The following is a 23,252-nucleotide window of genomic DNA, read 5'->3' on the forward strand; positions in this document are numbered from 1 at the left end:
ACGTCTCTGTGCATGCACCTGTCTTTGCAATTGAGGTGGAATATGGAGTATTGGCTAGTGCATATCCCTAAATTGTCTTTCAGAAAGTTTTTATGGCTCAGAAAAAACATTGGGTTTTGTTGGTTTGGGGTTTTTTTTTTGGGTTTTTTTTTTTTTTTTTTTTTTTGTTTGTTTGGTTTTTTTTTACTTCCAAGCATTCCTACACTAACATAGTTTAGTGTGTTTTGAATGAGCTAGGAGCAGACAACCATTTAGAATTGAAGATCTGTAGCATTTTTGAACTGCAATAATTCCCTCATTCTGTAATCCTATGTCTGTACCCAAAAGTTGGGTGCTGTGTAAATCTTCTCCAGTTTTCTCTGTGTTTGTGGAGCATTCCAATTCTAGTGAAGTTTTCACAGCTCCATTCCTCTGCTCAAAGTATTTCTCTTCATGTGATTTATTCCTGGCACCATTGGCTCTTCGTGATTACTCAGAGCCAAAGAGTCTTAACAGAATTCTGCTTCCTCTAGTGCTTCACTTTGTACTGATCAGAAATGTTGAATATGATCCCCTGAACAAGAAAACTTGCTGTTTCTATGGGAGAAACATGAAAATGGGAACATTATACCTATAAGATCTCCTGTGCTGGAAAACAGGGGAACATTAGCTGTCAAGAAAGACTCCCACAGATCTACAGACTGAGAAACAAATGCAGAAGTGCTATATCAGGATAATTTTACATTTTGGATGGCAGTACAGATGAACATCGTGAGTTGAATAAGAAACTGCTGGATCATCTTCTCTCAGTAAGTGCTGAATAAATACATGTGAAATTTTTGCTTGGAAGTCCTAGCTGTGAATTTCTGGGGAACCTGTGGAGAGATGGACTTTAAAGGATTTAGGGTAAGACTTTAGAAAGTACGTAGATTCTCCTGAAATTTCAAGTCACAGAAGGCTGTAGTTCTCAACATATGTTAGGGGGAATAAGGCATGCAGGTATTCCCACTGGAAACTTGTTTTCGTTTACAGTTGGGCAATTTGGAATGAGGGCCTCAGTGCTGGGAAATCTGAAAGTACTGAACTCTAAGGCTATCCTGGTCACATCAAGCTATTATACCTTCCACTAGTTCTTTCAGTTAATGCTCATGTTTGTTAGAAAGGAAATAGGCAGAGGGATATTTTTGGAAATCTGCCTGCAATAAACCACTTAATAATATGCCTATTTACAATGCATTAGATAACTGAGGCAGTCCACCTTCCAAATAAGGATAAGAGCCTGGAAAATAAAATTATCTCAACAAATAGGTATTTGTAAGGCTAGGAGATTTTTATGTCAATGTATGCATGAGACATTTACACAGTAAATGTTCAGATGCTTGCCTGATACTTTACTGAACCTTCAGTTTCTCCTCACTGTAGATCAAACTTTTCTTCCTTAACTGAGACACATCAAGGATAACAACTACCATTTTCTATTTGACTTGCAATGAGGTAATGTGACCATACTTGGTTATCTCCAAAGTGAAAGAAAAAGTCTGTTCAAAAGGAATTTATCATAAAAAGGGAAAAAAAAAAAAAAACCAAACACAAAAACCCCAAAACCTAGCATCCAAATTCATCTACTACAAGAATGATAGTTTGACCATGGGTAGCCAGGTATATTCTTCTTTGTTCTCAAAGCTAGACTAGAAGCATCTGAACCATCATAAAATTATCTCTGTGCTATCCCTTATAGAGCATATCTTCAGCAGATTCTATGTACATGGCATGGAACAAACTGATATTTTTAGAATTACTTTCATCAGCTCTTACTTGCATTTATCAAAGATGGTAAATATATAAGTGGAAGAATACACTTATTTTCAAGGGCTTATTTTGAAGTGATCTACTTTCTAAATCAACATATCAGAAAGCTGTAATACAAAAACCCCATCGCACATTTTGAGATCTATCACTATCACCCAGAAGTAAGCCTTTTTTTGACATGATATACTAAGGCAGAAGAGTGATTACATGAAAACATGTTTTGATAAAGGAACTACAAGAAGACTTCAAACACTTATGTTCCAAATTAATTGAAAGTAGAATTGGTAATATAGAAGTCAGATACTCTTTGCACAGTTTTACACGAAAACCAACATCCTTCTAAATGTATCTAGAACCTGTTTAACTGCTGATATGAAAGACAAAAGTTCACAATTTCTGGTGTTTTTGTAGGGGTTTACTGTCTTCACGACCTATAATCAATGAAAAAAATCCATATGTACAAGAAATATAAAATTTAGACCAGATTTTAAATTCAAGAAAGTGATGAATTCTTTCCCCTGGTGATTAAAGTAACCCCTTCCAAGTTTCCAAATATTAAATAATTTCAGCATATAAAAATAAAGCCATCCCTTGAAAGAAAGTGCATTGCAAAGGGTTAGGCAGAAAGCAGATTCTCCTTTATGAAACAGGATGATTATGTAAAATGCAAGCAAAAAATATTGCCAGCACATATGGCAGCAGAATCTGAGAACTGATGTCTGCAAGTGTGAGAAAAGTTGTTCCTCCTTTTAGCTGCTGGTTAGAAGGAAAAACAGTCCTGAGGAGTTTATTCATTGTTTTCCTGGATATAAGAGACTATTATATATATATATATATATATATATATATATATATATATATATGTATATATATCAGTCTGTTCCTGCAATACAGGCCATATATTCAAAGGGGTCTAAATTTGGTTCTTTTGTTGATTATCTAGTTTGTTTAAATCACAAAAAAATAAGAACAAACAATTATCACAGCTAGGTGCACCCTTCAATATGACTGACTTATTGAAAATTATTAGTTGACTTTTCTATTAAAAATTTTTATGTGAAACAACTGCAATATTTTCATATACTTGGAAAGATTACAAAAAGATATTTAATTGTTTTAGAGATACAAATTCTAGCCAGTGTTTCCTCACTAATTATTTGCTATGTTATTTATAATTTAGATTTCCTAATCTCTTGTAATTTTTATCAGTTAATATTGTTCTGTTTTGATACTGGATATAAAAACCTTGAGAAAGCATAAAGAACAAAAAAATTAAATACCTGTGGAAAATTACACACTCTATATATTTAAATAAATATTTTTATGCACATAAACCACAATTTCTTCAGGGGTCTGTAATGACACGACACTTTCTTTTGATAGACTAAACTGTTGTTCACATCAACAATTTGGAAATATATTTAAAAGATACAGTATTATCAGAATTGTATGGTGTTCTTGTATCTCAGCTTGTGCCAATTAATACTTACTCTCAGAACCATTATTTTCATTATTGTTTTCTGCTGTTTGCTGCCTTTTTTAGTCCTGAGTATACAAGTATTTAATTATATTACATAACTTTTGCAAAAGAGGGATTCAGTGATTTCTTAAGCTCACTTTGATAAGAAAAGTAAACAATTGATTAGAGGCTGGTGTAAGTCTCAAGGAGTAACTACAAATACAGTGTGTACTAATTTAAACTTTGATTACTCAAAGAGAAAACTACAATGCTCTCAGGACTTTTAGAAATTTCCAGTATTTTATTTTACTGTTATGGAATGAGCCATATTTTGTCATATTGCCATAGAACATGAGGATATTACCATATGTTTCTTTTTATGACAAAAGTGTAGGCAGATATTTAAGTATAGTTAAATGAAGTAATTTATCTACAAGCTACTGGTATCTTTCTCTTCTAGCGTACTTATTTTCATTCAGTTCATAATTTCATCCATTGGCTTGCCAAAATATTATTTTCAATGATAGATTATTTAGATAATTTTTTTCTGTTCTGAAAATTCATAACACGCTTTAAAAGGTGAATTGCTTTTTAATGTAAGGAACCACCCCTAGCTACTCCTTCTGCCCTGTTTTTTGGACTAAGTAAAAATGAAAGTACATGACACTAAACTAATAATGGACTAGCTAGAGATAACCTTGGTGTGTACATGAAATGCATAGATGGCTGAAAGGAAACAAAATAGCCCAGAGCAGCAGGAAAGATGAAGCTATGCTACTTATTAATGACTTTTCAAATACAAAGTACTTTTTGTTCTGAATAATAGAAAGCCAGTTTGTAAAGGCTAGTAAATATAACTAATTTTTTGTCATAATTGCTTCCTAATAACTGCACCCCTCTTATATTTCTTGTCTAGATTTTTCAAAAATTAGACATTGTTACAGTAAAATATTTACTAAGTCTTCAAAATAAAACCTATGAAAGCAGCCATTTTCATGGCAAAAAGCTCTATTAGATAGGTATCTGTTGTCAGCTTGGCCTCAGGATGGAAAACTAACAAACTGGTTGCTAATTACTTAAATTAGCTGGCTTCTTGGGAAACAGAGTTTCAATAATGCATGACTTAAACACCACGCTGTGTTGTTCATCCTCTACAAAAGGTATCTGTTCCCTGCTGTTTTGCCTATTCTGTAGTTTGGAAGACATCATATAACAGTACTTAAAAGACTTAATGACTTAACAGTACTTAGTGACCAAGCCTGTTCAAGATAAATAACTCATGAAAGAGGGGACAGAGAGAAGGAATAAATGGGGTCTACATTTATTTAAGATAATAACCTATTGCTCTTTAAATTTTCTTCTTGATACTACTTTCTTTTCATGTTACTACCCAGTTGTTGTATGATCTGTCATTGTGAAGAAGATAATTATTTAACTAGGAAGTGTCCTACAACCACAAAATCAGGGTCATTATGCCAACTCATAGGCTTTGTAAGATTTTCTCCTATACAAAAAGTCCCCATGTTAACGGACGAGAAAAAGGGTTTTTACTTGAAGCTTAAACCAACTGTTTCTGCTAAGACCCATGTCCACACTTCATTTTGAGATTGTTTTTTGGATGGGGAATAAATGCGATTGACCAAGAATAGTTGCATTTGTCAAGTGACTTTTATTTTCAACAATAAATAAAGAACACCTGCAAGACAGTTTTTGTAAAGCTTGAGAAATATTAGGCCTTTCCACCAAAGCATTGAATAAGTACAACGTACCTTCAAGGACCAGCTGCAATGAATGTAAAATATTCATATTAAATAGTTGATGAAAGTGTAGTAGGAAAAAACTCTTGTTCTTTTTAATACAAATAATTGGTGAAATATTTTAAATAATGAATGAATTTCATATGGGTGAACAAATATAAAACCTAAGTTCTCAAATAAGCTAAAGACAATGAAAAATTGACTTATTTCAATTTGTGTAGAGATAGATAGAACCTTACACTATACTAAAAGCCAACACACTCAAGCTTATAGAATGAATTTTCCAGAGAGTTCTATTCACCATGAGAATTTTAAAAGGATTTTTTTAAATGTTACACGACAGTTTAGGTAAACTTCCATTCAGGAAAATTTTCATGCTTAATATTCTCATTTCTTTACTTCAAGTCTTGTTAATGAGATAAAGTAGATAAACATTTGCTATGATTTTGTGGTGTTTTGTTTTGACAAGATATATTTCTAATTTAGTTAACTTTTTCAAGGCACATGGAAATAGAAAAAATTAATTCTTTCCCTAAATATCATCAGTTCTTCTTAAATAAAGCTATACTTCCCAAAATAAAAATGGATTTAAAATCCAGTGTTCTTTATATTTGTGTTCTTTGTATTTGTGTTTTAATTATAGAGAATATACATGAATTGCTAAACAAACTCCATAGCACACATGAGCTTCTAGATGTATTCCAAATTTTTCTGCCAATGCAAAAAATTTACAAAGGTTTCAAGGGAGACAGGTAATCTTTCTTATGAAAGTAGGTCATGAAATGGTTTGAAAAATAATTACACGTAAAAATGGAAATCTTTCAGGGTCTTTCTCTGAGCTTCACTATCTTCTCATGAATGCCTGGACTCAACCTAATACATGAAGGACTAAATAATATCTTTGCCACAATACAGGTTTTAGGAGTTTTTCTTGTCTATGAACTTTTCACTTACAGTTAGTCCTGAGTGTGATTCTTAGCTTTCTCATAATTTGGTAGTGACAATTTTTGCATTACAACTATATGTTGGTCATCTCTCTATTGTCATTTTCTTCTTGGGAAATGACAACTAAATGGTGTACTGAGCTTGCAAAAAAAAAAAAAAAATACTATGCACTGTCTCTCAGCCTTCTAGGAAAGAGCATTGTTTCTGCTACCTTTGACACAGGTTCCCCTGAGTTAAAATTCTAGCTGACTACAGCTGGAGTGTCTATAAAGCTGCAATTCTGTCTGCCACCAAAGCATGTGTCCTGTACAGATGGAGGTACGATGCTCATGATTTGGCTGTACAGATAGCCAGAATAGAAAGAAGGGCATTTTGTGTTTTTAATCCAAGTAATCAGAGGAATGAATGCAAAGGTCTTGTCAAGGTTACCATTCATCAGTATGAACAACAAGCAATAAAATCTTAAAAGAAACAAGTAAAAAACCCCACAGAAATTCCCAAACCCTGAATGTAGAAGTTTAGTCTTACAGCTATATGAGCTGTACGTATATAAGTTATATATAGTCTTATGGCTTACACTTTGAGCAAATTTATTGTAACAACAACAGGGATTGAATGTAGCAGACTGAAACATTATATAGTCCACATGAAGTATGACAAGGAAAAAACATATTAGCCTAATTAATTCACCTCTTAATGACTGAATGAGTTGCAAAGTGTGACGAACTTGGTGCAGCCAAGATCCAACAGATGCTGAAGCAGTTCTTAGAGTCTTATAGGAGTGCCCACATACATTGTCAAGAACACTTCTGTAGCAGCGCCTCATGCTGTAACATAAATCTCAAACATTTACATCAGCTCTGCAGAGAAATTAATATTTTGCTAAACTCATGCTAAGTGGGACCAATGAGTCCTATGGTTTGTATAAAATAGGAACACTGACTTCCTTCTCATTTTCAAACATGTCCAGAAAATAGCAAAGACAACAGAATGCATCCATTGCCCCACTTTCCTCATTTTCATATACCTTACATTGCTAATGCTTAGTGTGATGGCTTTTCATGGTTCAGTGCTCTCTGGCACAGTCAACTTTTCACTACTTCAGTGAATTGTTCCAGAGAAAATACACACATTATTACGCTTAAGCACAAAGAGATGAGCAATAATGAAATGTTAATGTGCAGCAGCCATAGTGTGCTGATTATTGACATAAATAATAGTTCAAGAAAATGGTTTTTTTTGGTTTTTTTTGGGTTTTTTTTATGATGACTGAGCAAGAATCAATCTAATATGTTTAGCCATCTCTTGATAGGAAAATCAAATGCAGGACACTTTTGCATCTTCCAATGGACTTAATTGTATTTTCAGATGTGGTAACCAAAACCAAAGTTATGGGGTGCTTCTTCTAATGGACTTATTTTAACTCATTGAACATTGTGATAAACAGGGGATGAAGGGAATTTTTCCTTCTCATTTGTTTCCCAAACCTGTAGGGTTTTTAAAATTTACTTTATTGCTCATTAATAATGCATAGAAAGAACACTTTTTAAATTTTTTAAAAATATTTTAATTTTTAAGGTTAAACCAAAAATTAGATGGCTCTCTTTTTTATGTTACTTGAAAGTTGATAGGGTTTTTTTTGCATACAGTATGGGCTAGCTCACAAAAGAGATACAGTCACTATTTCACAACTAGGTTGCAAGTTTGTTATGAAGTTCAATTTCTGTTCATCAGAAGCCAGACTAGGAATTAAGCAATGTACCTCAATAAATGTGTACTTTTAAAATGTAGTTCCTTTATTGGTAACAGCAGAATCAAGTTGTCAAAATTGCACATTACAAGTGCAGTGCACTTGCTGAAAATATTGGCCTGAATTCCCATCAATGACTAGGTCTCTGGATGTTCATGGTAAATGCTGTGTGTGCTCTGGTGCTTAAGGAACTCTATAAAAAATTCATGAATAGATGATATTAGTTCATTCCACATCCAAAGGTTTACAGAGTCTCCTGAAGACCCAGACAAATCGTCTTTCTTCTTTCCCTACAGATACTCTCTCTTCTCATGCCTTAAAATAAAGCTTTTTAGAGGCAGAGGGAAATGCCTCCAATTTAAATGCTGCAAGCTTTCACTTGCTTGAGGCAATCACAATGTGTTAGAGGGGATACTTCTTCCTTTTACAGTGGTCTGTTTTTACACAAATTGACCCACACACAAAAATCTAAAATTGTCGCATAGGTTTGCTGAGCCACTGTCTATTTTCAGAGTGAGAAGGAAATTAGACTCACTCCCATATTTTATTCAGAAGAAAGAAAAAAAATAGAAAACAACTGATTTTTAGATGGCTTCTTCATATTCTGCAGGTAGCTTGCATCATGAGAGGACTCAGGATATAGTGGTCATCTCATGTATTCATGCAAATTTGGAGACTGCTGTCACAGGAAGAAATAAGGCCAAAAAAGGAGTTTTTCACTGGAAATCACAAACTTATATTGTGTATAGTCAGGGAAAAGAACTCAGTGCAAAAAAAGATGCCTTAAGTATAAGAATTTCCTCTGAGTAAGTAATCAATAGATAAAATAAATGTGCCTTGCTTGGATTCCTAAACTTTGAGTGACTGGATTTTTTTTCCCACTTTCTTATAAAAGAAGGTAGTTAGATAATGTGTTTTGTCGAGTCCCTGCTTAAATACAAAAACTGATGTATCTTTTTTGTCTCTCCATTAAGCCAGTAGATGACAAATTTCATTGTCATGTGACATTTTCTCTGTCTACCAACCAGCAATCTGAGACATCTAATGAGGTTAATTATTCAATTTTCAAGATACAATTGATAGATAATGTTTTTGTGATGGCATCTTTGATGTGCATATGTACTGTGACCATACATTTTCTAAAATTACTGTCTTTTTCCATTGTGGTCAGAATAAAATAAGGACACAAAGACAGAGAGGTAAGATTTCATCTGGGAAAGCTGTGCAGCTAATCTAATAGTTAAGTTTGAAAAATTAAAGAGGACAAACCTTAAGGAAATGCCTACTTCATTGTTTGACTTAATCTTCTCTTTTTTTTTTTTAATTCTGTCATATGGGAAAAGCTAGATTGGGCTCAGGCTGCTTCTTTAGAAGACTAGGAAAAGTTTCTGCCAATTTTTATGATTTTTAAAACATGATGTAAGAGAACTTCAAAAAGAATTTTTGTTGATGGCAGTTTTTGAACCACCAAGGCTGTGGAGCAGAACCATTTGCTGGAAAGAGCACTCCCGGAGCTACTTCCAAAATCATTAAGAGCTTAGATCATAGAATAGTTATTAACTCCATTACAAATTTTTCCCTCCATGTGTGTTTCATAATTGCTAATCTCCTTAACCTTTTGAGGTAAGCATATGCATTTTTCTAGTCTTCCTCTTCTATATTTAATCTTTTGCACTTCTGGGGCATTTGGTTCATAAAAGATCTAAGTCATAAATATAGCCATTTCTATTTTATTGTGACATTCCTTCTTTAAAATATGTCTGAGAATGTTTCAATGGTTAACAGTAAACCATTTTCCTATGCTTATGCTTTATTTCACAGTAGTCATAATATCCCTTACAATAGAAGAGACCTTTTCCAAAGGCTTTCTGAGGCTTCTGAGACTCTCTGCTATAAATTATATTTGTATTCTTCACAGAAGACTGAGAACTGTTTTGTGCAAATAATGGCACAGAACCTCTTGCATTTCTGCAGAGCTGCTGAAGGCTTCTTTTTCCCCCAGTTTGCCTACTGCTGTCATTCTAAACTCAACTAGGATAGCCATCTGCATGTCATATCTGCATGTCATATCCTGTAGCATCCCATGACCTCTCTGCTCTCAGCCAATTCCCAAGTCCTCTGCCCGGTGACTAACTACCACAGAGTCGTCCTCCTGGGGGGAAAGGACAGACTCCCCATGGACTCCCCTGGTTTCTCCTTTCCCCGTTCCCTCATTGGGAGGATACCCCTGGTGGCTGCGTCCTTTCCCCTGGAGCCCAGGCCCCTCTGCCCAGCCCTTAGCTCTGCCCCCACCCCTTCCCCTTCAGCTGCCCGCTCACGGGGTGGTTCTCTTCCTTGCAGGGCTCCTTCAGCTTCACGTGATGCATCTCGCTGGAATAAAGCCTTGCAAAAAGAGCCTTTCTTGCCTCTCTCGCTGAGCCAGCTGTGGTGAGTGTGGTGTGGGGATCTGACTGCATTGCCTGAATGTTCACCCAACCTGCTTTTCTACAGGAGAGGTTTGTGGGGAACAGATACTGGGCAGCAGCAGCCACCATCCATCTCCCATATTTTTAGTGGAACATACCACTGCTCCAAGTAGATGCTTCTGAAGGGTAAACATTAAAGAGACACAGATGAAACATTTGATGTCATAGACTTTATATGAAAGCACAGATATAAACTAGTTGGTAATGAATGTCAGGGAAGGGAAGGGAAGGGAAGGGAAGGGAAGGGAAGGGAAGGGAAGGGAAGGGAAGGGAAGGGAAGGGAAGGGAAGGGAAGGGAAGGGAAGGGAAGGGAAGGGAAGGGAAGGGAAGGGAAGGGAAGGGAAGGGAAGGGAAGGGAAGGGAAGGGAAGGGAAGGGAAGGGAAGGGAAGGGAAGGGAAGGGAAGGGAAGGGAAGGGAAGGGAAGGGAAGGGAAGGGAAGGGAAGGGAAGGGAAGGGAAGGGAAGGGAAGGGAAGGGAAGGGAAGGGAAGGGAAGGGAAGGGAAGGGAAGGGAAGGGAAGAGCCACTGTTCTTTCATCTGTTATTGAGTGCTTAAAAAATAGGATATGCATCAATTTAAACTATAGTAAAACAATACTGACTCTCCTTCCCAATTGCAATGTTCAAAATTAAATCTTTGCTTGCATTTACCTGCCTGGAAAATTTATGTGCAATGATAACCATTATATAATTTTTACACTTGAATCCTGTCATACCACAGGTTTGGGGAGATTTTTAGGAACTCCTCAGAAAAATACAGCAACTGTATTTTGTTTCCTGATATTTAGTTTACTCATCTGGTCAGACTGTTGACCAGTTATTCTGTAGCTTAACCTTTGTTGCACATGCACACAAGAAAATTTCAGCCATGTTCAGTTTCATAGAAAAAGGAGACATCCAAAAGAAATTTGATTTTAGATTAAAAATTTTGGATAAATTTCTTGGTATTCAGACAGCTCCATGGCAATATTCATGAAACAGAAAAAAATCCAGTTTCTTGCAACCCACTGACTTTTGTGTTTTCCTTCACGTAATCTGCATTCATGGGCCTGCTGGGACGAAATAACAAGTGGCTAGCCAGATAAAATAAATATAGGGAAAGTCCAAAGACTTTCTTCTGATTATATAATTGATGATGCATTTATTTTTCTAAAAGTTATCCAAGATATGTAATATATACCTCTGGTACAACAGTTTGTTTTAGAGGCTTGAGTATTATTCATAGAAATGAATTCTCTAAAACAAGTCTTATATCAGAAACATTCCATTAGAAGTGACATTTTTGTAGAGAAACTTAGATTTTTCTTGTTCTAAGACCTTACTCCCAAAAGTTTCTGCTTCCCAAAATGATAATAGAACTTGGAGTTCAAAGTGCTTTTGACTGTGTGCCAGGTATTTTGAGATGCCTGCAGCTAACACATCGTTGCCTGACAAATTATTTCCACTAACTCCTTTGGAGCAGTCTGTCAGTTTGTCTGTTAAGTTCCTAGTTACTGGGAAGTCTCTTGAAGATCTGAAGTGTAAGATATCCACAAAGACATCTGTGGACGATTACTGGGTATTTTTGCACTTGTCAACATTTCCTGTTAAGTGCTTCAGTTTGGAAATGGAGGAATTCTCCACTTTATGGAGTAGAAGTCTCATTTATTACTCTTAAGTTAGCATGTAATCACTGCTTCTCATTCACCACTATGACTATATAAAGTGCTACCAAGAAGCATTTGAGCAGTATAACTTCTTGCTAGAATGCATTATGCACGTGTCCAATGAGAGAAGATTAGGGAAAAAAAAATAGCAGCAAAAAATCCTCCTAACTAAAGACTGAAGTGTAGCTTTATGTTCTGAAATAAATATTGGAAGATTCATTCTTATTATAGAAAATATTTTCTCTTCTCTTGACATTATAAATTTATAATAGTGATTCCCTTAATCATCATTGTTGAAAAATAAATGCCCAGAATATTCCACAAGTTATTTTCTTAAAGAGGTCTACAGTCTGATGTTTCTTTGCAGGACGTGTTGAAAAATATTTGAGGGAATAAAAATCAAAATATCATGAAGTAGTATTTTAATCCTGTGATTTCATGCTGCATAGTGAGTGCCATCCAGTTGATGAAAGACACCGGTGCTTGGATTTTTTATGGTCTTGGGGTTTTTTTTGTGAGGGTTTTCTGGTGGTGTTTTTTTTGTTGTTGTTGTTTTTGATTCCCTGGATTCCCACAGATTGTTTTGGATTTTTTTGGTTGGTTGGTTTTGGTTTTGATTTTTGTTGTTGTTGTTGTTGTTGTTTGATAACCTAAATTGCACAGTCCATTTCTTTCCTTTCTTTTCCTAGAGACAAGCACCAAAAAGTCTTGCTTTGTAGGAGGTGGACCATGTACACTAGGACTAGGAAGTCACAAGATGTAGGGCTTTCCAAGAGTAGATAACTCACAATTATTTACATTTACATTACAATTTGTGCAAGCATGTTCTTGCACTAAATCTCTGTGGCTCTCAAATTCACAATTTAAGATTACTGTCATTTGTGATATTACTTTTTTTACATTATTCCCTTCTATTAGTAGTAGGAATAGCAGAATTTTTTTACTCTTTAAAAAGTAGGATTTCAAAGAGAAGTTTTGAGTTTCATATAAATGTGGAAAGATTTGTTATCATACTGAATTCCTAGAGGACTTTCAGACCATCTGAAAAAGATACCAAACCCTTGTAGACTCTGCAGAAGAGATTTATAACTAGAGTTAGCTGAGCATTAGAGATTGCTGGATTCCAGTGAATGATAAGGTATATTTATGCTGTAACTGTATTTTCCTACCCAAGAATGAGAAGGAACTGCAGGAAATTGAAAGATGAGAAAATTGAATTGTAGGGAAATGAGAAGGGATTGGACAAACACTGTGTGCCAACAATGTATGCGTATCCTAAGCATCCAGCCATAATTATTCAAAGGTTATTCTACTCCAAGCAGAGGTAAAAAGTATTCTAAATTTCAAGTGGAAACCTCTTTTCTGAAGACTTCTGGTTGATATTTTCTATCATATGTGCTTCACATAGATTGTATGCTTAATCAAAGGTTTTTTATCAAAACCAATTTCAGACTATTTTTCGGAACATACTTTCTTCTATGACATGTACATTTGCAAGTGTTTCATGAACTGAAGCAAATTGTTGGATTTTATGTGTCCACATAACAGATTTCCGTACAGCACAGATTACTTGAAAATATCACACCTGTTTTCCCTTTTTACATGTCTGCCAAACAGAAGACAGACAAATTTGCAGATGCTTTCCTTGTCTTCATGGAACTCAGTAGACTATACACAAACCATTGGAAAAATAATCTTTAACCCGACAGTGAAAGTTGGTGTCAGCACTTCCATTGCTTTAGCACAGTGTACATTTGTTCTCTAAAATTAAATCCTGGGGTTTATTTATTCTTATAAATAGTGTCCCCTGGGAACTGAGGACCAACAAGATCCCCACTGTCATCTAATCCAGGTACAGGGACGCTTTCTTTCCTGATCCTGATTTCTAATGCAAATCCATAGCAGCACATTCTGGAAACCTCCACAAAGACAAGGGGTAAATAATAAAAATAATAAATAAATAAACATGAGAAGAAAAAAAGAACAAATAAATACAGAACAGATGTTAGCCACACTACTTAATATGCTACAAGACAGCATGCTAATGTTTCAGTAATTGCAGACAGAGCTGAACCTGAATGGAATGAAGCAGATATTCAGCAGCAAAGTGCAGCCTCCACAGAAATAAACCTATTGTATAGACAGAAATATTAGACACTGTTAGTCTGAAAACCACATTTTAATTATTAAAATTCTTTTAACCAGTGTATTCATGATCCAGAACTTTCGTACATCTCAGGTTTTGCACTCTCAGGACCATAATTATATTTATTCATAAATATAATAAAAAGCCTTCTTACAGACTGATCCAAACACAGTTTTTTACCATGAAGTATATCTATATGATCATTTGCAAGAATGTATCAGATGCTAACTTGAGATAGTTAGCACCTGACTTGGGAAAAGGCAGAATTTTCTTTATTGAAGCTAGTAGATCATCAAGGTATTCATCTTATCCATAGTGTCCTTTCTTGCCTTTAGGTCTCAAGAAAATGTAAATCAAAAGCTTTTTGAGTTATTGTTCCCGATGATTCACAAGGTAATCTTGCAAACACAGCAAGGAAATATACGATTTGCAAATTGCTTAAATGACATCTTTGCTATTACCTTAAATTATTGTTGCAGTAAATCTTGTTTTACAATATTTCAGCTGAATAATATTTTAAAACTGTACCTTTATCAAGATAAATACTCTACTTTTTATTTGCTTACGTGGTTTTTTTAACTTTATGCCCACTTAAGGACAGAATATTTTATCTCAAAATCACCTATGGTTTATTTCTTTATGCCAGTCTATGTGTATTTAAACTAATTCTAAATCCTTAGCTAATACCAATTTTTATCCAGAATTACAGTAGGATTTGCCTGAAAATTAACATTTCCAAATTGCTAAAGACTTCAGGTTCAGAATAACTTTGGATTAAGCATAATATTTGCCTAGGTTTCTTAAGAGTATTACATTCCCTTCTGATTCTAAAAAGCAAATAACAATTTATTAACTATTTCAGCCCTTGGACATACATTGTGAAGTAACACCTTCTAGTTTGTATGGAAAATATGTAAGACATCCAATTAATAGCGTCATGTTACATTTAGCTTGGCAAAAAAGCAGTCTAACTTTACGAAGACATACCTCCATTTTCTATATTAAGTGTAAGACACCTGTAAGGTATTGAGGTTATAAAAGTCTAAAACTAACCTTATGTATCTCTAGATCTGCCTAAATTATAATAACTTTTAAAAAGTGTATTTAAATACACTTTAAAAAAAGTGTATTTACTGAGGCAGCTACTTTCAAGTAATTATTACTTATTGGTAGTGGCATTGTTTTTTGTTTTTTTTTTGCCTAGAGAACCATCAGAAATTGCAGTGGCAGTGAATGCTCTTGTAAGACTAGAATATGCTTCCAATGGATAGATGTCTTTCAAATAACAGGATTTTTATTATTTTTAGAAAGTCTAGTAATTTATATATTTGGTATGTGTAATATATATTTACTATGACATATTTAATATGTCATATGCTTTTTAACTTTTATTATATTTCTGCTTTTATTATAATTTACATAAGAATAACACCTCAAGCATTATTCATCCCACAAGAAAAGGCTTACTACTCAGAAATTGCCTGGATCTCTGGAGGCATCATTTTATGCCATTCTTTGTGTCCCTTGAATTATAAAATCGTCTGCAGAGAAATATAAAAGAACATATTATTTCTGGGGGAAAAAAAAAAAGAAAAATCACCTGCGATTTTAGGTATTATTGTGAAGGTTGCTTGGGTTTGGGTCTTTTCTATTTTGTGTACATATAGAATTATTATCTGAATGCTGCTTTTTAAAAGCAATTAAGCATTTAATTGGTAATTTTGGAAAATAAAGTCCTTATGAGTTATACATGTTTGAAACTACAAACCCTATATTTTCATTATTGGTTAATGAATGCCATATATAAAAATTTCTAATGGGATCCCAATCCAGGATGGTAATTCACATACTGGACTTAGACTGCCCCTCAGCATTCTAGATATAAGATATGGATTTCTTAGGGTTGTGAATTATTTTCCAGAAGAAAATCAGAAAAAAAATTAAGACAGAATAAAAGCTCATCAAAGCAAAACCAAACGAAACCAAACGAAACCAAACCAAACAAAGAAAAAATACAATGTTTTGTAGGCTTTTTTAGTGTAAACATTTCCAAGAAGGTTTGACAAATATTTTGCAATTGAAAACCTCTCTTATTTTGAAAAATAATGTACTGCTATAGAAATCTGTCTTTGGATGGCCAAAGTGATCCTCTTTTGCAAAGATACCCAGAGAGCTCCCTTAAAGATACACTGAGTGACATTCAGGACTTTCAGGACTCCTCAACAGCTCATACAGGGGAGGTGCTACCCTGAAATAGTCCTTTTCCATGAAACCAGTTTTCTGTGTTATTGGGAAAAGGGCACATGAATTTACTCAAGGGGTTAAGTAATAAAATGACAATAATTTAGTCTTTTCTGTCAATGTTTTAATACTGAAAGGGGTAAGTTTTAAAGGCTTTTAATTAATACAGTTATGGGAGGGCATGAAATGTATTGAAGCTAATGGTTGCAAAGGAACAGTCTTGAAATCTAACATTGTGAGCACCATTCCATCCAGTAACTAAGTAGGAGAAAGGTATTTTAATGAAAGCAAGATAAGGGATTTCTAAGGTCCTATCCATTATGACCCTTCTCTCTCCCAAGTGTTCAAAGTATCATACTTATTTTACTGAACCTATTTGTTCTTCCTGTACTTTTCTGAATTTTCTGTATTTAACACAGCGTAAGACTGATCTTTCTCTTAAAATTTTAAACTTGATTAAAATCTATGGAGGAAGATTGTTCTCTAAGGGTCTCCCATGTGAAAAGGAAAGGTTAAAGGTTCATGGCTAGATACTGCCAACCAGTTTAAAGAAGTGAATTTGTTGAAAAGGCCAGGAAAAAGAAAATTCCTTCAGTTGAGACACTGATGTAAGTATTTGGAATGTGACAATGTTTATGTGACATTTCTAACCATAGCTGTAATGTTCATTAATACCAGGTCTACTCCTTTGTTTATATCTGCATGCATATTCCAGTGAGATTCTGATATCCTCCCTAGTCAGCATTCTATCTACAATTTTGTGTGATATTCATGTCTGACAAGGCAGGGCTCTTTGAGACTCTGTGCTTGTACTACCAATGAAACAATTGATAGAGGGGGAGTGCATCCTACATGGTTTCAACACAAAAAAAGTATTTCCAGAAAGCAGGAACCTGTGGGAGATGTTTTCCACTTACCCTTTCTGTTTCATTTCTGCTTCCCTTTTTCCTTCTCCTCCTCCTTCCCCTTTTCCTTCCCTTTACTGTTACAGTCCCCCTTGCCCTTTGTCTCCTTCTTCCTTCTTCCTTATCTTTTCTTACTCTTTCATGTTGTCTGGTCTAGAGATGTGCTGAAGCATTAGATTGGTTTCCTGATTGGCAGCTGTTCTCTGTTTGTGATGGCTAAAATATTCTCTATGTACTTTAGCTGTCTGTTATAAAGCTATAAATCTTGGTTAAATTAGGTTTTACAAAGTGTGGGATATTTTTTAAAATTCTGGAGATGAAGACACCCTAAATATGCCAAAAGCTGTAACTATCACCAGTCAGCTCTTTCTGAATTCTTCAGAAAATTACATTCAGGGAGGGATATTTGAGAAACTATGCACCACTTCTCCTAACTTCACTGTTGGTGACTTTGTATTAATAAGATTTCAGTGGATACAGATGTCATGGCATTTATTCTGGATTTTGGCTACAGGTCCATAAACTCACAGTTACCACAGCAGCTTAGCATCTATTTTTGTTTGTATGACATGTCATAAAAGGCAAGTTTTTTTAACTGAATAGTGACAGAAAACTGATGAAAAACTTACAGGCCATGAATTATATTCAGCCATAAGATACTTTTACTGGGAATACACAGATTTTTTTTTTTTCAGTCATCCCTGAATTCTTCTGTTCTTGGGTACTTTGGTTTTCAAGATCTTTCCAGTGGGCTGAGTAGTCAGTTTTCAAACAGGACTTCCATTTTTCTTCAGAATTTAGGAATTCATATTATCTTGACTGTATTTCAGTGGTAACTATGTTGTTACCTTCAGGGAGGAACTTTGAGAGCTACTCGCTATATCTTATTTAATAAAATTCTTCACTGAGCTGAAGTACAGTGTGAAACACAAGCAAAACCAATACTTGAAACTCCTACTGGGGAAAAAAACAATGTAAGCTGGGAAAAAAACAATGCAGTACTTCATATCTCAAGCAGAAAGGCAAATTTTTGTCAGCCAAAGCAGAGGAGACTTAGAATCATATTTTTCAGAAAATGGCTCTTCAGAGGAAGCAGAACCAAGGGCAACTCCAACACAGGGCAGGGCAGGGCAGGAAACGACCCTAACAGGTGCAGTTCACCCTCAAGGGAGCAGGATGACCAGGCCAGGTCCCTCATGGTGAGCACGGCTGGCCAGGATTCTCATTGAGACCAAGAGGTCAAGTCAGGGAGTTGAACCTGTGAGTCACAATCTGGAACAGCACAGTACATCACCAGCTGCTGGTACAGCTGCAAGGGCTCCTGTACAAGGCGGGGGAGCGGGGGCATTACTCACAGCCTTTTCTCACAGCTGTAAACCAGGTCCAGGCAGCCTGTCTTGTCGAAGATGGCCTTGACTACAGGCAGTAAAACCCTTATGGTCTCTATGTATGTGTGTGTGTGTGCACACCAAGGGAGTTGCAAGATCATCACAATAACTGTTAAATTTAGCCCAGCAATTACTATTGTCATTGTTGACATTGTACTGTTATCATTGTTACTAAACAAGAAATAAAACTTCTCTAAAGGATGACTCACCTCCACAGTTTCTTGAGAATAAAACTGAGCATTTGGTAGTCTCTAAGACTGTACAAAATCTTGTAGTGGTACCATCAGATTTACACAGAAAGGCAAAGGTAATTCTTGAAGTGATCTCAGTATGTTTAGTTTATATGGCAATGTCAAATTAAGCTTTGACTTGTGAAACATACCTGTCTGTCCTCACACTGCTGTTATTACCCATCTAGCATCTCTTTATCCCTTTTTCTTTTGCATTTCTACTGTTACTGCCGGTCTTTTGTTTCTCTATCCATTCTTTAAACTGTTCATTGCCAGGCACTTTGATAGACTTCTTATGTGACCTTGTACAAAGTGACATGATGATAAATTTGATAGTCAGAATTCATCACTAAAGTTAGATTTTTCATAAGCTTTGGCTTATACTTTCATTTATTGACAGATACATTTTATTTAATATTGTTTAATATAATTATTTAGCGTTACTGGTATTAGTGTAAACAAACCAAAGCCCCCTTTCTGCAAGCATGTTTCATGTTCCCTAATGAAGTTTATGTTTATCACTTTCTTGGATGATATTAATACTTTGCAAAATATATTTTGTTCCACAGCTGAAAGATGCATCCATAAAAGTAAAGAGAGTAATGGTTGCACACAGCAGCCACAGAGTGGAGAAGCACCAACTAGCTTATGGCCAGAGGGCACCCACAAGAGTGGCTGCCCCTGAGTCTCTGCTGCGACATTTCCAGGTGACCGTGATTGCTGTGGTGTGGGGAGCACTGCAGAAACAATACATGAGGACCCTGAGGCAAAGGAAGAAGAGAAGGGTCACCTGGCTGAGTTTCCAAAGGAGTTCATTACCCTGAATAAACAACAGGAACAAGTGACACAGAAAATGGGTCCGACTAGCACTTTTAAAGAGGGGGTGGTAGAAAGGGTGGATACGACTCTCATTTAATCAGGGGATCTTATGGAAGGACTAGACCACTTAACATAACCAATAGGGATCATTCAGGGGAGGGAAGAAACCTTATAAACCAATGAACCATTGAGACAGGGCTAACAGAACAGAACGTTTAAGAACATGAAGGGAGTGACTCCAGTGATGGACAAGAGTAGGGGGCAGAACAACTGGGATTGACAGAAGCTTATAAGGGAATGAGGGGAGGAACAGGGAGAGTACCACACTGATGGGCAGGCAAGTGTGGGGAAAACTATGTAGTATAAACAACTTAGGAACAAACCATCTGAGGGAACAAAATGAGGAACATGGGAGAAACCATTATAACTGACTGACATAGAAATTCTAACTTTTATATTAAAACAATTGTAAAAACACCAACTACCACAGAGATTTTTCTCATATGAGTTCATTAGAATGAAAATGGAAACTGAGTTGGGAAAATAAAATACCTAGACTGTGAAATAAATTATGGGCTTTAAAAAAATGTTTTCTCAAAAAAGATGACTTATGTATTCTATTTGATGTATAAGTCTATCACTAGAAGCATTTTATAAAATATTTTCCACCCCCAGCTACAACCCATGTGTGAGAACACAAGAAGTTCTTTCTGTCCTCTCACAGAATCTCTGTTCAGGCAGCATGAAAGGGTTTCCAATGCTCATTGAACCTCTTTTGAAATGGAAGATTTTACTTAGTAATAGGACTTTGGGTTTTGTATTTTCTCGGTGAAGATGTGTAACACTTAAAACACACGTAGCAAAGTAATAACCTGGTTACAGAAATTAATAGACTCTACTTCAGAGTTGTGTCTTTAAGAGACATTTTTGCATCTGACACTGTCAGATGTTTACTATTGGTAAAGAAGTGTCAGATGTTTACTATTGGTAAAGAAATAAATGCTTTTTGACAACCTACAAGAGATATGAAGAAAAGGTGGAGGCCACAGTTGGCTTTAAATAATTCAAAATCAAATTTGTAACAACAAAACAAAACAAAAATAAAGCAAAAAAGGCAAGCTTAAGAAATTATCTTTCACAACAAAATATGTCTGTTTACAGATAATACAGTCACTTAACAGGCACTTACAGTAAATAGAAGCATTGTCACCTACTGATTTTTCTTTTGATTCTATAACTGAGAAAACATAATTGTGAATTTTTCTATTGATGTTTCAAAAATGTTTCAAGGAAATAAGAAACTCTTTTACCATACTTGGTCATATTTGCCTTGTTTGTAAATAAATGTGTCTGCAAAATAAATGACACCATGCAGTTTGGGTGGAGCCTTGGGTTTTCTTTGTTTTTAATTGGGAACTTCAAATATGTTTTTAATATGAAATAAATATCTGATTTATAATAATTATTCAATTAATTCCATAAAATTCAAGCTTGCAGAGCATTGCAGTACAGAAGAGATTAAATTGTTCTAAAGAATAAAATAATTAAAAATTGTGTATCTTTTACATTTCAAAAAAGTGATAGATATTAACACAAAAAATTGTTTGCTGTTCAGGGGTTTTTTTATATTTCATGAGTGCCAAGCAGATTGTTAACCAAGAGTCATTTTCCAGGTGATATTTGTGGTCTGTAAGAGACCATTTTCCCCACTCAGCTTTGTGTTTTCAAAACCCAGAGTAATCTGTTCCTTCCAAAGAAATATTCCTTCCAAACGACTGATGATTGGAGGCATCCATCAGCTTGTAAGTAATCGACAACTGAACATTTTAACAGAAGCAATGCATAAATTGTCATTATAGATAAGCTGAACAATTCAGTAGTTTGTGCCACTAGTGATAATTAGCTATTACAGCTCAGTGGTGTGGTGAATTGTTCAGCTCCAAAAGGCATTTCACCAATACAATATTTGCAGATGCATATTTGTCATGTGTCCAAATCATTGTCTCACTTGTACCTCTGAAAAGGAGCAATGGCAGAAGTAAACCAGTGAAGAACCAATAGAGTGAACTTAAGAGCTAAGGAATCATCTGCATTTCAGATGGATTGCCACAATAATAAATTTTTCTAAATCCTAATTTTTTTTAAATCTCGCTTGCAGTGCTCTTCTCATAAATGGGAGAAGGGTGGTTGTGCCTATTCTTCCAGTAGAAAAAATAATCATTTTTCTTGAAGTGTGGTATGCACTGAATGATAAACGGACTGTATCTCTGTGTCTGTTAGATGAAATTTTTTATGTAGTGTGTGAAAGAGGAATAATTTTGAGTATGAGCTACTCAACTACGTCAGTTAAAAAACTAAGCATAGAAGTATATTACAACTGTTAGAGCTAACTGTACTGCCTCTACCTGACTGAGAACAAATATTCAGATGGTTTTCCATCAAGTATGCAAACTAATCCATTGTCTTATTCCCTTTTTTTAACAGTAAGGATTTATGAGTGTAGAAGCAATAATAGAAATACCTCTTCTTTACAGATTTCTGTGTTTCCACTGTGAAAAGTATCATGCAGATTTAGAGAAATCATTGAAACACATCACATTGCTAAAATGTATGTGATTTCACAGGGCGTTAAATACCAAAACCATTTATATCCATTTCAAGATTTGTAGATTCTATCAAATCTCAGTGGCTTCCACAGAAAGAAAGAGTATGTTCATGGTATAAAACAGTAATATCAGTTCCTTGGGCCCTGTAGTGGTAACAGATTGTGCTTTGGAATGACAAAAAAATTTTGCAAGAAGCTGATCAATTTTCTGAGTTATTTCATAATTTATTACTGACTGTGCAACATAGAAATTATGAGGTACCCTATCACTCCTTATTGGGTGTGCTTCAATAGCTTATTGTGAAAAATAACAGCTTTCTATATAGAGTTTTAATACCTCTCAGGGAGGTTCTCGCACTCATGGTTCAAGAATCAGAGATTGGTTTGGAAGGGATCTTTAAGCTCCAATGTCCCCTGGCACAGACAATGACATCTTTCATGACAGCAGGTTGCACAAGACTCTATCCAATCTGGCCTTGAACACTTCCATCTTATTGGACTCAACTGATCCAGTGTCCAAACTTACTGTAAACAAAATTCTTCTTTATATCTGATCTACATCACCTCTTTTCATTTTAAAACCATTACGCCTAGTCCTGTTATTACAGGGACTGGTAAAAATCCACTCCCCATCATTCTTGTAAGCTCCATTTTTATATTGAAAGGCCACATATCCTTTACATAATCAAACTCTGAACTTTAACTCTCTCATCCTTTATACACATGAGAGTTTTTCTAGCCCTTTGACCATTTTCAAGGCCCTCACCTGGTAAGGTTCTCCTGTGGTCACGGAGCGGTGGAATGCCGACTAGCAAGCTCCTGGTGTGACCAGAGGGACACACAAGAGTGGTCGCTTCTGGGCCTTTGCCAAGGCTGCACACTACAACAGGAAGACCACAAAGAAACCAAATTGAAGGAACGAAGGAGAAGCCACACATATGAGGTCCAAAGAAGATTTACTCCAAGGATGAGTCAGGGATGAGTGCCAAAGAAATAGGGTCTGGCTAGGGTTTATAAAGGGAGTGGGTGTAAGGGTTGGAAACATGAGACAACCAATGGGAAATCACTAAGGGAGGAGTACAGTGCTTGTAGCAACCATTAGAGACAAC

General features: G+C 35.4%; 1 long non-coding RNA gene across 1 annotated transcript in view; it reads left to right on the forward strand.

The window, feature by feature from the left end:
* Positions 1–462: 462 nt before the first annotated feature.
* LOC110468041 (uncharacterized) overlaps positions 463–23,252 on the forward strand; it is a 52,299-nt gene continuing 29,509 nt past the window's right edge. Inside the window, exons 1-2 of the long non-coding RNA XR_002464979.4 lie at positions 463–788; positions 10,040–10,126. This is a non-coding gene — a long non-coding RNA (uncharacterized LOC110468041). The remainder of the gene's footprint in view (positions 789–10,039; positions 10,127–23,252) is intronic.

Source organism: Lonchura striata, chromosome Z (assembly GCF_050655825.1).
Source record: "Lonchura striata isolate lonStrDom1 chromosome Z, ASM5065582v1, whole genome shotgun sequence".
NCBI lineage: Eukaryota > Metazoa > Chordata > Aves > Passeriformes > Estrildidae > Lonchura > Lonchura striata.